General features: G+C 34.9%; 1 protein-coding gene and 1 non-coding gene across 3 annotated transcripts in view; both read left to right on the top strand.

Moving 5' to 3' along the window:
* ken (ken and barbie) overlaps nucleotides 1–16,726 on the top strand; it is a 139,629-nt gene that overhangs the window by 85,870 nt on the left and 37,033 nt on the right. The gene's annotated exons all lie outside the window — the stretch shown is intronic.
* Nucleotides 7,232–7,303, top strand: TRNAN-GUU (transfer RNA asparagine (anticodon GUU)). Its single transcript has one exon. It is a non-coding gene; the product is annotated as a tRNA-Asn (tRNA).

The raw sequence follows: 16,726 nt of genomic DNA, 5'->3' as shown, positions 1-16,726 counted from the left end.
TGCTGCAATTAAAAAACAGCACACGAACGAACCTGTACTTATTCAGCTCAACCAAGCAAATGGCCGCTCATCGGCTGTTCAATTTGGGAGCATAACACTAGCGCCAGTGAGCGGTCTAGCGGTTATTTAGTAAGTCTATGTTCTACTTGCCCTGAGTCCGTCAGCGACAGACTGGTAGCTGTTACCTCTTATACCTGCACCCCCCAAGTTGAACAGACTAGCAAATAAAATATTAAATGAAGTACATAAGTGTGACTGTAAAATAGTGTCACAGATGTTTGAAAATTACATGTTAGAGTATATTTTTGTATAGTTCTTACAATATTTTCAATTAATAATTAATTACATTTAGGAATGTCAGTTTGTATTAAGAAGTCAGGGGGAGCGACACAGTGCAGATTGTCCCATTGTGTATGCTTTAGAGTAGCGACTAGCGGTGGAGAAAACATTGATCTTTTGTTGCCTGTAGCTTTTTAAAGTACCAGTTGAAATAAACAGCAATAAAATTCAATATAAACGCTTAGTATGGACTTCCGAAATATAGAGTACCGGTAAATATTTTCAGAAGTAAAATTTGTCACTATGTAGAAAGTCAATTAGTCGAACGTTTGTGAAATGGACAGCAGCATCTTCCCCTTCACTGATGATAGGGAGTGTGAGTAGAGGGGAAAGCCTATCAACCAAACTGAAATGGGGTTTAGTTGCAGGAAATGCGACCTGAAATCGGATTTTTTTTTTTTTTTTTTTTTTTTTTTGGTGGTTTCAAAAAGAGGATGAAATACTGAGAATTTAAAAAAAAATCATGGTTCTAGGTGCTATAGTTCTTAATATCTTACTTATTGAATGTTAATATTACTACAGTCTAGTATATACAGTCACGAAACTCAATACGTAGTAAATATGCATCCATAGATAGTTGCTAACCACTAGGATCGCCAATATCGCCTCATTACAGACAATGCGAAATAGTATAGTCTTTTGTTCCTAGCACCCTCACAACTCAAGCTTCGTGACTATATATACTAGACGGTGATATTACATTGTGTACTTTTCGAGAAAAATGCAATTAAGGTTTTCATTTGTTTTCTTAGCAACTATAAGAAATATTTAGGTATTTAAGAAGCACTGTGTGAAACTACGTCCTAGTTTAGTATGTAAAAAAGCCTACAGGTAGCGCAAAATGTCAAAACATAGAAATGCAGTTTTTACACCGCAAATTCGTTATTTTGTTCTTCTGTAAAATTTCCTTTTACGACGCTGTAGCAATATCTCAGGCTATTTAGCGTCTGAATGAAATGAAAGTGACAATTCCGGTGAAATGAGTGCGGGGTCCAGCACTTGCTCGTATTGGGTTGAGGGAAAACTTCGGAAAAAACCTCAATCAGGTTACTTTCCCCGACCGGGATTCGAACCCGGGCCACCTGGTTTCGCGGTCAGAAGCGCTGACCGTTATTCCACAGGAGTGGGTGGTCACATATGAAGGATTCTAGAGATCCCAGATTCGAGAACCTTTTAGAATTCGGATTGGAGAGAATTTGGAATTCGTCCCGCTATCCACTACTACCATCACCACTAATAATAATAATAATAATAATAATAATAATAATAATAATAATAATGATAATAATAATAAACATGTCAGTTTATATCGTCTTTGTCATCATAACAGCAAATATCATCACCTTTATCATCATTGACTTCATCACGATAATTTTTTATCATTGACGCTGTCTTTAACACCCTTATTATTTGCCACTGTTGTATCTTCGCATCATCATCTTTACCATGACCATTATCAACACATTTAATATCATTGTGTTTATCATTAATATTTATTTATCATCACAGTCTTTATCATTACCACTTTTCTTATAAGTATCACCTTTATCATCATTATCATCGTCTTCAACATTTGCATCACCTCTAGCATCATCAGCACTTTACCATCATTGTGGTTTTACCATGAGCATTTATCACCAGTATCACCTTTCTGATATTCATCTTTATGATTTACATTACCTTCCTCTTCGTCGACTGTAATATTTGTATTGCCTTTCCCATTGCCATCTTCATCATTTTCATTACCAGATCCCTTCATCAAAATCAAAGCCATCTGTAACAAAATCATATCGTCTTTATCATCATCATCATCATCACCATCATTAGCATCATATTCAGTATCACTGTCTTCGTTTCTTATAGTTATCTTCATCATTAGTGCTATAATTTTAATGCCAAATAAAATAAAAAAGAAAAGAAAAGGCAATAATGCTCTAAAAACTTCAGATAAGAAAATTTAAAGCTCTATAAAAGAAAAATTGCTCTTTAAATTTTATATCATTTATAATTCGATCACGATAGTGTAGTCGTTAGCTCGTCCTCCTTGTATCAGGAAGGTCTGGAGTTTGATCCCAAGGTCCAGCTATCCTGACTTGGGTTTTTCGTGGCTTCCCAAGTTTCTCCAGGTCAATGCTGGGATAGTATCAATTAAAAGGGCTACGACCCGCCTCCTTTTCAATCCTACAATCCTTCATAACATCATTTCATTGTCACCTCATCTTTCTTGACAGGACGGCCATCTGTCAGAGAAGTATTGCAACTGGCGGAGTGTGCTCCTCTCTATCGAGAGGAAAGAGTATTAGAGGCAAACGGCTGTAGAGTGGAAAAAAGGGTAACAAATATATAAAATGTATACAATGTAGCAATTTAGTTTATATTGAAAAATGTTATTATTGTTACAGTAATACGGTACTGATTTCTATTCTTTTTTTATTTTACTGATAAACATTAGATGGTCATTTTATCAGTAGTGCATTGCAGTGTGCACCAAACAACACGTGTAGACTATTAATGCAAAATGACTATTCATTATTTACTAACAGAGACTAAAACATTGAGAAGCTCCTTTCCATTTCTATAAAATCCAGAGGAGTATACTTCAAACTAAGTCAGTAGCTTTTAAGTCCCTTGGATGTTCTGTTCGAAACCAGCAAAAGTTTCTTTGTTACTTCCTTTCTCACTTTCCATTCACTTTTACTAAGTCACCTGCCACTGTTTCTACTAGGTCTCTTTGCTCCACTAACTGAACTCCTGACTTTTATAAGCGAATTATAGCACCAAGTAAGAATCCAAAGTTTGTCTTAATCTGAGAGTTTACCTGTAACTTCATCGTTAGAAAGAAGTTTCTAAATTTGATCGAGGCCATATCACTGCTATCAAATGTGTTGATGTTTTTCATCACATTTATGTTCTCGTAATAGTGGTAGTAGTAGTAGTAGTAGTAGTAGTAGTAGTAGTAGGAGCAGCAGCAGCAGCAATAGTAGCAACAGTAGTAGTAACTAACAGTAGTAATAGTAGTAGTAGCAATAACAGTAGTAGTAGCAGTAACAGTAGTAATAGTAGTAGTAACTGTAGTAATAGTAGTAGTAACAATAATAGTAGTAGTAATAGTAGCAATAACAGTAATAGTAGTAGTAACAGTAATAGTAGTAGTAGCAATAATAGTAGTAGTAGCAGTAATAGTAGACTAGTAGTAACTGTAGTAATAGTAGTAGTAACAGTAATAGTAGTAGTAGCAATAATAGTAGTAGTAGCAGTAATAGTAGACTAGTAGTAACTGTAGTAATAGTAGTAGTTAACAGTAATAGTAGTAGTAGAAACACTAATAGCAGTAGTAAAAGTAGTAGTAGTAGCAATAACAGTAGGAGTAGCAGTAACAGTAGTAGTAGTAGCAATAACAGTAGGAGTAGCAGTAACAGTAGTAATAGTAGTAATAAATGTAATAATAGTAGTAACAGCAGTAGTAATAGTGCATGAACACTAGGATTGCTCTTTTCTCATGAAAACTAAAAATTGGAAATGTGTTAACAAACCTCACACATTATGTTTGTTAAAAACACAAATTCCAAATCCCACAAAATCGCAAAAAAAAAAAAGAAAAGTGGCAGGTGATCTGAGGAGATCCCTATGATGCGTGTAGCGTTTATACAGATGTTATGGTAATGAATAAAGAACTATTTTTATGCACAGACAACAATTAACTGGTAACCTATACTGTATTTAAATTCATAGCCTATACTGTATATAAGTACATGAGAATATCCAGTAAATATTGTTACTGCTATTTATACGTTTGTAGTTGAGATTTTTCCGGAGTTTTCCCTCAACCCAGTAAGAACAAATGCTGGGTAACTTCCGGCGCTGAACACTGGACTCGTTTAGCTGGCATTGTCACCTTCATCTCACTCAGACGCTAGGTAACCATTGCAGCAGATAAAGCCTCGGGAAGTAAACCGTTGCACCAAATCCTTTTATTTTTTTCTGTTAATGTAGTAGTAGTAGTAGTAGTAGTAGTAGTAGTAGTTTTATTTTGCCTGGCAGAGTTAAGGCCATGAGGCCTTCTCTTCCACTCAACCAGGTTTCAATAATATACAGTCCACACCTGTGGAGTAACAGTCAGCGCATCTGGCCGCGAAACCAGGTGGCCCGGGTTCGAATCCCGGTCGGGGCAAGTTACCTGGTTGAGGTTTTTTCCGGGGTTTTCCCTCAACCCAATATGAGCAAATGCTGGGTAACTTTCGGTGCTGGACCCCGGACTCATTTCACCGGCATTATCGCCTTCATTTCATTCAGACGCTAAATAACCTAGATGTTGATACAGCTTCGTAAAATAACCCAATAAAATAAAAAATAAAATAATATACATGAAATACAAAATTAGATTACAAAACAACACAAAAGAAGATACCTTAGAAATTACATAAAATATAGTAGAAAATTACAAATAGTCAAGATCAGTTACATAATATAAAATTACAAATAGTCAAGATCGGTTACATAATATATAAAATAAAGTATAAAATTACATATAATCAAAATCAGTTACATAACATAAGGGGAATATACACATACACACACAAACACACAATTTATAAGACCTAAAATGCTCGAGATAAATTCGACGATTAATTCACTTGAGATACAGTACATATATACAAATGGCTTTTAAGGAACCCGAAGGTTCATTGCCGCCCTCACATAAGCCCGCCAGCGGTCCCTATCCTGTGCAAGATTAATCCAGTCTCTATCATCATATCCCACCTCCCTCAAATCCATTTTAATATTATCCTCCCATCTACGTCTCGGCCTCCCTAAAGGTCTTTTTCCCTCCGGTCTCCCAACTAACACTATATGCATTTCTGGATTCGCCCATACGTGCTACATGCTCTGCCCATCTCAAACGTCTGGATTTAATGTTCCTAATTATGTCAGGTGAAGAATACAATGCGTGCAGTTCTGTGTTGCGTAACTTTCTCCATTATCCTGTAACTTCATCCCGCTTAGCCCCAAATATTTTCCTAAGCACCTTATTCTCAAACACCCTTAACCTATGTTCCTCTCTCAGAGTGAGAGTCCAAGTTTCACAACCATACAGAACAACCGGTAATATAACTGTTTTATAAATTCTAACTTTCAGATTTTTGGACAGCAGACTGGATGATAAGAGCTTCTCAACCGAATAATAACACGCATTTCCCATATTTATTCTGCGTTTAATTTCCTCCCGAGTGTCATTTATATTAGTTACTGTTCCTCCAAGATAGTATACAGTTAATATAGGGACATCACTTTATTTTTACCAACATGTTTAACATTAACCTGGCTATACTCGGAAACACTGTTACCCCCCTTCCATTACAGGAGTCTAGAGTTGCTAGTGCAATATGTAAACAAATCATTTTACTAGCTATAGGAGAAGATAAAAGTAGTGTATCCATTTATGTTACAGGGAAATACAGTATTACGATTTTCAGTTTGATCATTACTTTTACAGTATTTTATAAAAAAACAGTAGAATAGTAACATTTTTTTTTTCACAAACTCAACTCTTCAGGCGGTTATATTCATTATGTAATGTCTACTTTATTCAGCATATTACTAACCTAATTTATTCCTGAGAATTTTGTGAGCACTTCCGTAAGAAATCCCAATTTCTACAGCTAACTTCTTGACCGACTTATTAGGACCTCGCTGCATCCTTTCTCTAGCATCTTCTGTCACCTTTGTTGGCCATCTTACACTTTTCTTCCTTTCTGTACACTCTGTTGCTCTAAATTTATCTACCAGATTAAATGACATTTCTACGAAAATATTCCGTAACGATATAATCAGGAAATTGTGAAAAAAAAAACGGTTGTTCACATTCGGTTATATTGTAATTCCAGTTTCCATCATCGTCGGTTCATACCTACAAACAATAAACCAAACTCTTGTTTAAATAATGCTGTTAAGTACCGCACCATATTATAGGATACCGTACTTTCGGTAACTCTAATCTTCACTTGTGCTCAGTCCACACAGATAAATTCAGTTATGCTACACACGATACCTGTGTGAAAATAAACTTCACTAATATAAGCTCTTTCTTCTATAGAAAATGCAACATATTTCTGAAACACACTATATTCTGTACTGTTTATTTCACTGCTAGCAAGAGCGGCCGTAAGTTTGTGTGACTGACGTTAGCAAGGACATTAGTGAAAGGGGTGGGAGTCAAATACATTTATTTTTTATTTTAATAGGTTATTTTACGACGCTTTATCAACAGCTTAGGTTATTTAGCGTCTGAATGAGAAGAAGGTGATAATGCCGGTGAAATGAGTCCGGGGTCCAACACCGAAAGTTACCCAGCATTTGCTCATGTTGCGTTGAGGGAAAACCCCGGAAAAACACCAACCAGGTAACTTGCCCCTACCGGGAATCGAACCCGGGCCACCTGGTTTCGCGGCCAGACGCGCTAACCGTTACTCCACAGGTGTGAACAAGTACATTTAGAAACGCAGGTACAATAAAAATTGAAGTAAAAATAAAATGATGTCCCTGTAAATTAATAGGAAAATACATGTGGGTTACAAGACATAAAATGCAAATCAAGATTTCAGGTATAACTCCCTGTAAAGTTGATTTGAATAATTTCGAGGGAAAACAAAGGTCCCGGGTTCGATACCCGGCTCCGGAACAATTTTTCCCTCGAAATTATTCAAATCAACTTTACAGGGAGTTATACCTGAAATCTTGATTTGCATAATACACGTCACTGTTCGTTAACAGAAAACCACAATTTAAGTCACACGGAGTTAGTGTGCACTCGAAGTTGGTTGCTTGACGGTTGTCAGCCCACTTTGAGGTCTGTGGATATAGAGGGAAAAATTGGATCGGTGTCGGTTAGAGTTCCCGAGTAGCTCAGTGGTAGAGCGTTGGTATGTTAAACCAAAGGTCCCGGGTTCGATACCCGGCTCCGGAACAATTTTTCCCTCGAAATTATTCAAGACATAAAATGTTGATTAGCGAAGTCGTACTAAATGGCATACAAATACAAATGATTAAGTAATATATCAAGATAATAAAAAAAAAAGAAGAGAGAGGAGAAAAAAATAGCAACTTGGTCATTTAAGACTATTTAGAAACTTCCGCAAGAGTCTAGTTCTGTTCAATAAAAACATTTCTAAGTAGAGTGTACTTAAAAGATTTTAGACTCCGACTGCTCCTAATTTCCTGTGGCAAGGAATTCCAGGAACGAGCTGTGTGTGTTGTGAAGGAAGCAGAGTAGAGAGATGTTTGATGATAAGGAATTGATGTAGGTCGAATATTGATGTTACATCTAAAAAATGTCCCAACAAAAATGCTTGGTTCTGCTCTGAAGCACGCTTATATCTAGTTAAGCAAGGTACTGACGTTTCCAAAAGAAAGATACAAAGATATTAAATCCTAGCCCTAATCATCATCATAATCATGTTAGTATAATTAGCAGGGAACGGATTTATATGGACTAAAAATATATGAAATATGTAAATATATATGTAGTTATTTTTACCAAAATATGGAATTAAATATGGATTTTTACCAAAATATGGAATTAAATATGGACTTAAAATTATAAAAAAATGACTATGTACGTTAAATATTGGTACATTTTAATCAAACTAAACAAAAAATATAATGGACGTACCTTATCTTCCAATGTAGTTTCAACAAAACACAATTTTTATTGTCTGTTACCATAACAATAGGTTACAAACATTTCTTTCAAGTGCTGAAAAGTGAATCTTCTTCTATTGTCTCTGAGGATAGATTTATACTGACTAAAAGAGCGTTCGACGTCACAAGAAGTAACTGGTACATAATTCAATTTCACAATGTCTGCTGGGGATAAGTCCAAGTTAATCTTCACTGTTGATTCACCACTCATCACAGCAACAACCTTTTGTAGTTCTTCATATCCAGGGTTTTTTGAAAGTACAGTGTCCACCTTAGCTCTTACTGCATCTGCAACTTTACCTCTACCACGATTCAGTTGTTCCACAGTACTATTTATAATTTCAAAACTTTCAGATAGTGAAAGGTGCCTATTTTGGAGACTTTTGAGCGTTTTTATGATGCATGAAAATGTATGCTGAATGTGAGCTAAGTCATTCTTCACACTTATGTCACAGGTAACTGTTTTCGCAGTATCAATTGAGACTGCATCTTCAGAGTCCAATGCAAGGAGAACATTGTTAATAGAGTCTATATGTTCGGCATAATATTCAACTGCTTCTAGCCATGTACCCCATCTAGTTAAAATTGGCTTTGGTGGCAATGGAATTTCAGGGTACATTTCTTTCAACACGTTAACTCTACTGGGAGCTTTGAGAAATACTTTTTTCACTGATGAAATCAACAAATCTACTTTAGGGAAATTGTCTCTGACCACTTCTGCCACACGATGAAATGCATGCGCCACACAAGTAAAATGAGTCAATTTAGGATATACAACAGATAATGCTTGTCCAGCTTTGACCATATAAGGGGCAGCATCGCTAATAAAGAATAACACATTATCGTACATAATACCCTTTGGCCACAGGATACCCATAGCTTCGTTGAACAGTTTAACTATAGTTTTGTTATTGCACTTTTCTAGAACATCACAATGTAAAAGAATTCGTTCAGAATATTGTTCACTTAACAAACCGATAACTACATTACCAACAAGTCTACCTTCTTTGTCGGGAGTCTCATCAATGGAAACCCAAATTGAACTATCTTTAATTTCATCTCTTATCTTCTGTATTGTCTCATCGTAGATGGATGGAGCATACGTCTTCCTAAGTGTTGACTCATCCGGGATTGTATGTTGAGTATATTTTTCAAGGAATTCCCTGAAGACCTTATTCTTTAGTTTGTAGAGAGGAATATCAGCAGAGATGAGAGAACGGCACAGGTCGATGTTAAACTCAGATCTTACATTCGATGTTGTTGGTTGTGTTAAAAACAATTGTCTCTGCTTGGAATTTAGTTGTTTGTTGGCCTGATGTTTACTAGTTGTAATGTGTTGTTGCACCAGGAACTTTTGTGTAGATGATACTGCACACTGACACAAATTACAAAATAATATTTTATTGTCAGTTGATAAACCATCTTCTTTAAATTCTGAAATGTAACTTGTTAGTTTTGATTTTAAATTGACTGAATGACGTACTTTTGGCATATTTACCGTCTTTATAGTATGATTTACAAAACTGAACCTATGTGTACTCTGACTGGCATTTAACTGTTGAGCTGCATAACTGAAGTCTGTTAAAAATTTTAAATTAAATTAATACAGTTTTGTAACTTACTTTCCCATTGTTGATAGGACTGCTAATTTTCAAATAACTCTGATGTTAAAGGGATTACTGAACATGTGTTTAAATCTCTATTGTTGAAATGTATTTTTAAAAGTTAATGGAATTTTGTTTTGTTTTATTGTTAAACCTAATATAATATGGACTGTTTTATATGAAATATGGAAAATATATGGAAATTAACGAAAATATGTACTAAACTCTAAAATATGGAAAAATATGGAAAATAAAAGTAGGATTTTTCAACCCTACACATTGTGAAACATAAAGATAATGCAAAATATAAATTATATTAGCTTTATAAGTAAATATGTATTTACATATAAATCCTTTCCCTGATAATTAGTATAAATGATGATTTAGGACGCTGAGTGCTGTGACTATTCAATTGCTTTCAAAAATTCAGGTGCCATAATTAAAAACTGTGTCAAAGAGAAAAATGCGGACGATCAGTCTTGCGTGTCAGATAAAAAAAACTTGCCTCGATAGAGAAAGCAATTACGTAAAATGACATGGTGGAAAATGATAAAATGCTCTCAACACGTTAAAATTACTCCAGTTCCAGTACGAGCGGTGAATACGTAAGAGTATTAGGGCAACGAATCCCTCTGGCTATAGAGGGACAGGCAGAAAGTGACCAGATAGAGCAAGAAGATGACAGATCACGCAGTAAAAACAAACAGTAACGTCCTCTGTCCGTTTATTTTTCGCGATCGCCATCATCAGAAACATTTTCATTCTTTTATCTTTACGTTTCTCTTTTCTTCCTTATCTCCTAATTCTTTTTCTCCACCTCATTTTCCATTGACTTTCCTCCTCTTTTATATCTTCCTCTTCTGCTTGCATCCTTTTGTTCTCTTTCATTCTCCCCGCTTCTCTCTTTCCCTTTCTACTCTTTTTTTGTTTCTTTCTTTTTTCTCTCAGCCTGTTCTCCTTCTCCTCTGATTCTCTTCTTTTACATTTTTCTTCTCAGCTTCTTATCCTTCTCTTTCGACTCTTCTTTATCCCTTAAGCTTGTTTGTATTATTTTTATTATTTTCTTGTCTTTTCGGTACTGTCCCTTTTCTATTCTTCTTACCCAAACCGCTGCTCTTCTTATTTCTCTCCTATTTTCCCTGTACATCCACTTTTTTTTTGTCCTCTCTTATCGTTTCTGCTTATACTCTTCTTCCCTGCTTCTCTATCCCCGGTCATTTTCTTTTTGCTTCTTCTCTTCCACTTCTCTATCCTTTTCTTCATCTTCTTTACTAACTCTATAATTTCTATCTACTTTTGTTTGCTTTTATTTTTCAAGTCCACATTCTATTTTCCTAGTTTCGGGCGTCGATAACAATTCTTGTTCGTTACCTGTTCAATTTTAACAGGGTCTGCATATGACGCTCACTGTAGACCACTATTTATTCAAGAAAAAATTTTAACTGTTATAAATTTATTTACTTATTTCAATGTCTAATGAAAATTAAGAAAATACTTAATACTTATCGCCCTAAAACAGAAGTTCATCACTATATTATAAATTATTGTGGCTCAGGTTAAATGAGAGGAGAAAGTTGCATTCCCTTTCTCTCTTATACCGAATTTTGCACACCTCTACTCCCTCTTACTTATCTGTCCGAGTCCACAGGCTTCTGTTTTTATGTGATTCGTATTTGATTCTAACAACATTAATATGTATTCCACTATGTTTATTTTTATTTTATGAGGTAAATTTTTATGTAACTACCTCTTTTGACCTCATTATGTACCTAAATTGTATCAGTATGTAATTACTTAATTCCGATCCAGTTTTATGTTCAACTATGTAAGCAAGTTTTAATCCTGGTTGAGTGTAAGAGAAGGCCTTACGGCCTTAACTCTGCCAGGTTAAATAAGCCCATTATTATTATTACTATAATACAAGGTACAATTATTGTCTTTCAGAACCTAGAGTTAGATTAAGTAAGTCCAAAAAATGGTTCAATTCTATTGCTAGAACATTGTTTAATAAGTTACCACAAAAGGCACACGATGCAAGTTACATACAATTTAAATCTGTTTTGTATAACTGGTTAATCAACCATCCATTCTATAGTATCAGTGAATTTCTTGACATCACTGTAAATGTATTCTAAATTTATAAGCTGCATTGCTCTGTATTATTACGATTATTATTAGTATTGGTCATTGTTATTATTAATTCCAGTATTGTTATTTCATTTGTATTGTTGTATACATCTGTTTTTATATTTCATGTGAAATATTATTTTATATCTCTTGTAATTTAGTATATTTTATGTCTATTGCAACAGACTGTTGCTCATGACATTAACAAACGATTGATTGATTGATTGATTGATTGATTGATTGATTGATTGATTGATTGATTGATTGATTGATTGATTGATTGATTGATTGATTGATTGATTGATTGATTGATTGATTGATTGATTGATTGATTGGTTGGTTGGTTGGTTGATTGAATACATTGTCTATATTCAGCCCAATGCGCTAGCACTGATTACCTGGTTGGGTTTTTCCGAGGTTTTCCCCAAATCAAAAGGCAAATGCCGGGTAATATTTTGGCGAATCCTCGGACCTCACCTCATCTCACTACATCTCGCCAAAATATTGTAAAAAATTGCACAGAATTGTAAAAATTGTAGAAAATTACTAAATTATAAAACTATAAAAATTTGTAAAAATTGTAATTGTAATATTGTAAAATTTTGACTTGTTCCACATCTTAAAGCTTCATTGCTCATGTAAGATCTACGGAATAAAATAAATGAATGAATGAATGTATGAATGAATGAATGAATGAACTGAGCCACGGTATCGGTGATATAGATGACTACAATTTAGAAGGAATTGCGAAATGTTGACCAAAGAGACTTGAATACGTTAAGGAAACAGGAATATCGGTGTTTATCTAACAGCCTCTCTAAATGTTACCATCTGCCAAGTATAGCGATAAATACATTAATGAAACTGAAATACTTAGGGGAAACTTTCCCCCACAACATCCAGTACACAGCACATCTCACAGAATGTGATCTTTGTGGTTAGAATGTGTTACTTGAGGTAAGAGTGTGCCCATTTGCTTTCCTAAGAATATTTCCAAAAACAGTATTTATACTCGCAAGAGGCTGGATATAATTATGTAAAAATAGAAAACAATTAAGAACTAAAGTAAAACCTAAAGGGTGCTATGCATAGACATTTCGCTAGCCCACGCTACGAGCGTGCTAAACTAGCTCCGGCTATCGACTGATTATTTGTACAGGATTCATATCATATTACATCGCTAACACTGGTTTATGAATACGAAAAACTTTAGTTCACTGATCATCCACCGGAAACCCGCGCTAAGAATGTCATGAATATGGCCCAAAGCGACCCATAAGCCTCTTGGACAGCCCTGTCTGTGGCGATTTCTATCGAACAAGTACCGACCGCCTCAGGGTTAGTGGTTTATATCCAACTTGTCCGTGATTTAACTACCCTCGAGCTAAGGAAGATGTCGTCTCACTCATGGCAACTTAATCTATAATAGAGAAAGGTCAAGCGTAAAGGGTAAGACTCTATCAAGACACACTCATTTCTGCACGCCCGTTCTCTAATAAAGACAGCTTTCACGAAAACGGAATGTTAGTTTATATTATGGTCACAATTCCATATTGACAATGTTAAGTCTCAGATGAGTTCAGTCATTCTTTCTTTCATGCTTTCTTTCCTTCTTTCTTTCATTCTTTCTTTCTTCCTTTCTTTCTTCATTTCTTTATTTCTCTCCTTCTTTCTGCCTTCATTTTTAAGTGGAACATCTTTAGACAGGATTCTAGTCGAAAACTATGAAACAAAATTCTGTGACGGACGTTTTAAGAAAGATTTACGTACGTGTTATTACTATGGTATTGCATACGTTGCTATGTTATCGTGTAAATAAAGTTGTCGATGTTTGCGGTTTTCCATCAGTTTACACAAATTAATGCGTAAACTAGTGGGAATGGGCAGCTTCCGGACAGTGCGTCTTCTGTGTAGTATTGTGAAGTTATACAGCCGAAACCAATGAGGAAATTATCTTGTTGAGAAGCTTCTTGCTAGAAATATGTCGAAATCAGGGCCTGAACAAACGAGAGCGCAGCGTCTAAGAAAGAGTACAAATTAATCGCCGAAAATTGACCCAAAAGTAGACTGGAACGAGTGCTAAAATATAGGGCAAGGAAAAAAGACATTTTCTAACCTCACTTCTGCAGTTCAGTTACAAAGTCTCAACGACTTAGTGAATGTTCTTACACCGCCAACAGTCAACGAGTGCAATGCCTGATCCAACTGGCCAATGCTTCTTAGAAGCCTTGCCAACTAGCGTCTTGTGTTTTAGAATTAAATCGTAGTTCGCTATATAAAGACTTTAACTCAATTTATCTATTTACTTAATCTGACAGGATTAAGACCATAAGGCCTTCTCTTCCATCCTACCAGCTAGCACATATAAATACAAAAAATACAAACATTGACAAAAATTATGTAAAGTTAATTAAAGCACTATAAAGGGTCAACAGGGTCAAAGAACACTATAAAGCACTTATTAAATTAATAACAAGAAAAGAAGATAAAATAACAGTAATAGCAATGATGGTGATAATAATAATAATAATAATAATAATAATAATAATAATGATTTATTTAACCTGGCAGAGTTAAGGCCATACGGCCTTCTCTAACACTCAATCAGGAGTAAAACTGCGTTACAAAAAACACTACAAATTTACAAAGTACACTACAATTTTACACACAAAACTGAATAAGATAATAATAATAAAATGTAAACAACAAGTAAGTAGAAATCAGACATAATACATAACATACAGAAAGAAAGAAAAAAGCATAATAAAATATGAACAGCAGGTCAAAATAAATGAGACATACAAAGTTTAAAGTATAAAAAAAATAAGACAATTATTAATAATAATAGACCAATAATAATAATAATAATAATAATAATAATAATAATAATAAAAATAAGAATAGTAATAATAATAATAATAAAATAGTTCAGTACAAAGCATACAATGAATACAATATTTTTAAGTACATACAGTAAGGAAAATTATGATTATATAGAGCTCAACTTATCACATTATAGATATACCATTATCGGAAAGTATGAAAACAAAAATATAAAATAAGTTAAATATCACTAGAACATAAAAAAATGTGAATACGTGGAAACATGCAAAACAACACTTTTCATAATAGTAAGTTAGTTTGGCAACTCGTCATAAGATAATTTTCTAAGTTGGATTTGAAAGATTTCAATGTTCGGCAGCCCTTGACTTCAGGCGGCAGAGACCTCCAGTGACGAGAGGTAGCAACAGTGAAAGATGAGGAATACAGAGATGATGTGTGCAGTGGAATTTCTAGCGTGTTATCGCGTTGTGATCGAGTATTAATATTATGATAGCGAGAGAGAGTATGAAAACGAGCGAATAAATAATAGGGGGATGAAGTGTGCATAATTCGATATAAGAGAGAAAGTGAGTGCAGATTTCTCCTCTCATGTAACCTAAGCCATGATAACTTCTCGAAAGAAGGTGAGATATGATCGTAATAATAATAAAAATAATAATAATAATGCACAGCAAATATTTGGAACGATTACAGAGTAGAGTTTTCGTATCTTATTTTAGCTGTCATAAGCCAATTGTTTCATTTTTAGATTCTGAAGAACGTTGAGTATAAAAGTACTGAATTTAACTCTAATTTATTGTCTCTCTTTGAACTAACATTTAAAAACAATGCTACACATTCACAGCTTAAGAAGTTTCACTTCTGCCACGCGTAGAGGTAACACGCTCGTTTTTTTTTTTTTTTATTCCATTAATCTTTGCTTGTTTTTTTCATCCCTTTCTTCGTTTTTCTTCCGTTATGTTTTATCCTTAATTCTTTCTCCTTTTATCAATTCTTCCTTTACTTTTTCTTTATTTTATCTTCCTCCCGCTTTGTGTTTCTATCTTTGTTTTCCTTCTTTCTTTTGAATTTTTATTAATACCTTTCTCATTTTCATTTTCGTTCTTTCTGTCGCATATAAACATTTCTATAACACCACCACAACATTAATGCTATTATTCTCAGCGTGGCAGACTGCATTTCAACTCGGTTAATACCGTTATTCTTGTTTCCTGACAAACTCTCAGATCTGTTTCACAGTAACGCGATGAAGCAATGGGCCAGAATTAGTAATTCAGTTCTAACTCATTCAAGGACTTCACGCCAACTACCAAACGCAACTTGTGACCTCACCGGGGCATATATCATTTCCAGTTCGTACTTTCACTCCCGTAGCTCGTGCTTCGACTCCCCTTTCAGTCTCCTGACTGATTTATATTGTGCAGTTCATCCCACTGGGCGTATAGGGGTCAAAGAGGTAGCATTTCGTACAGTAATTAAGCAACTGGCCACATAAAAAATGTGTGTATATAGTGGCCATGGTGACAATGGAGTACCAACGCTTCAAGTGCTCCATATTCCCCAGTAGTTTTCTTTCCACCATTACTTCACTTTTGCATTCAGCCGTAGCTGACAACTGACTTCATAAAACTAAACATTAGTTACAGTATTTCAAAATATTGACTAGTTAAATTGACACAAAAGAACAGTCTGAGCTTCACAGCTCCACACCAGACAACCGGATTTAAATCCAGGCTGTCAGAGTGGTATTTTTAGTGCTTAATGCAGCGTTTGATCAGGTTTTCTCATGTGCCCCCGTTTGCCATGTCATTATCTTTACTTTAAAATATTATTTCACTGTTACAAAAAGCAACAGAAATACAACATCTAAAACTCTCCGAGGCCGTCTCCTCAGTTTAGATTAGGTTAGGTTGCCTGACAGTGGGTCCAGGGTTCGATTTTCGGCTATACTCAAGTAATTTTTAAAGGATATTGTATAAGGTCTGGGACGGGGTCCGCCCATTTTCGTAACTATTAATAATGGAATTCCTCAAGGATCAATATTAGGTCCCCTACTTTTTCTAGTGTTCATAAATGATCTTACCCCCCTAATTAAAGATGTAGGTCATCCCATA

This window comes from Periplaneta americana, chromosome 2 (genome assembly GCF_040183065.1).
Source record: "Periplaneta americana isolate PAMFEO1 chromosome 2, P.americana_PAMFEO1_priV1, whole genome shotgun sequence".
Taxonomy (NCBI): domain Eukaryota; kingdom Metazoa; phylum Arthropoda; class Insecta; order Blattodea; family Blattidae; genus Periplaneta; species Periplaneta americana.
This window is presented reverse-complemented; position numbering and strand designations above follow the sequence as displayed.